The sequence below is a fragment of the Phaethon lepturus genome, unplaced genomic scaffold (genome assembly GCF_000687285.1).
Source record: "Phaethon lepturus isolate BGI_N335 unplaced genomic scaffold, ASM68728v1 scaffold54652, whole genome shotgun sequence".
NCBI classification, from domain to species: domain Eukaryota; kingdom Metazoa; phylum Chordata; class Aves; order Phaethontiformes; family Phaethontidae; genus Phaethon; species Phaethon lepturus.
This window is the reverse complement of record NW_010526603.1, coordinates 1-1,128: the sequence shown is the minus strand read 5'-3', so window position 1 is coordinate 1,128 and position 1,128 is coordinate 1.

The following is a 1,128-nucleotide window of genomic DNA, read 5'->3' as shown; positions in this document are numbered from 1 at the left end:
CGTTCCTGAACTGTGAGTGGACTAGATCTGTCTAGGAAAACTAGACATGGCAGTCAGATTACAGTCTTACAAAAAACAAGAGAAGCAGTAGGATTTTTTTTTTTCAAGCAATTTGCAAGCTCTGTTCATGGTTGCACATCGTAGTATGACACTTTTTGCCATCGCAGCTGGATATTGTGAACGTGTTCAGGTTGCAATCATAATTTCTCCCTTCCACTCTTCTTTGTCTACTCTTTATCAGATTTGGTCTTAGAACTTAGCCAGCTTTTTCCCTGTCCCATATTGTTTATTCCTACCCGAGAGTGAGAATTTGGTGTCTAACAGGTTCCCTGCCCCGCCCCCCAGCCTTAAGGCATTTCTCTAATTTTGCTCTGTATGTTAACCCTGTCCTCCAACAAGTTAGCAATATTTCCCAGCCCGATGTCATCTGCAAATTTAATAAACATGCTCTCTAATTACTGTAAATAATTTATGAAAGTGCCATATGATAGTGGCCTTTACTTACTTTTTGGCATCTTACTACTTTTCACTCGGACAGGGAACAATTGATTACTCTTCTAAGTACAATTTCCCTCTGTCTTACAGTGGTTTTATTTAGACTGCATTCTCTCAGCTTTTATGTAACATCTGATACAGTTGCTCAAGTCAAGATACATGATGTGTACCACCCTTAATGCCTGATACTGGAAAGAAAACAGGTCAGACATAATATCTTCGTGACAGATTCTTGGCTATTATTTACCCAGCCATTATTTTATTGACTCAGACAAGGAAATGTCAGGTATGGGCCCAATGTTTTTGAAATAACTTGAATTAAATTGGACATTTATAATTTCCCTGGATTTGTTTCCCTTCTTAAAGATCACAAGAACTTCTATATTCCTGGAATATACCCCATGCCAGAAAATTGCTGATAAAGAATTAGCAAAACCAAAACACAGTGTTCTCAGGCTCCTCTACTTTATAGATACGCTTTAATATGTCAGTTCTTTCTCAGTCAGTATTAGTTCTTATTCCTATGTCATTGTTCACAGTTGTGTTAACACTGACTGTAGTCTGAATAAGACGGAAGGACCAAGGGTGCTGTGCACTTTGATTTCTCCATTCTCCTGGAGAAACTGGTGGCTC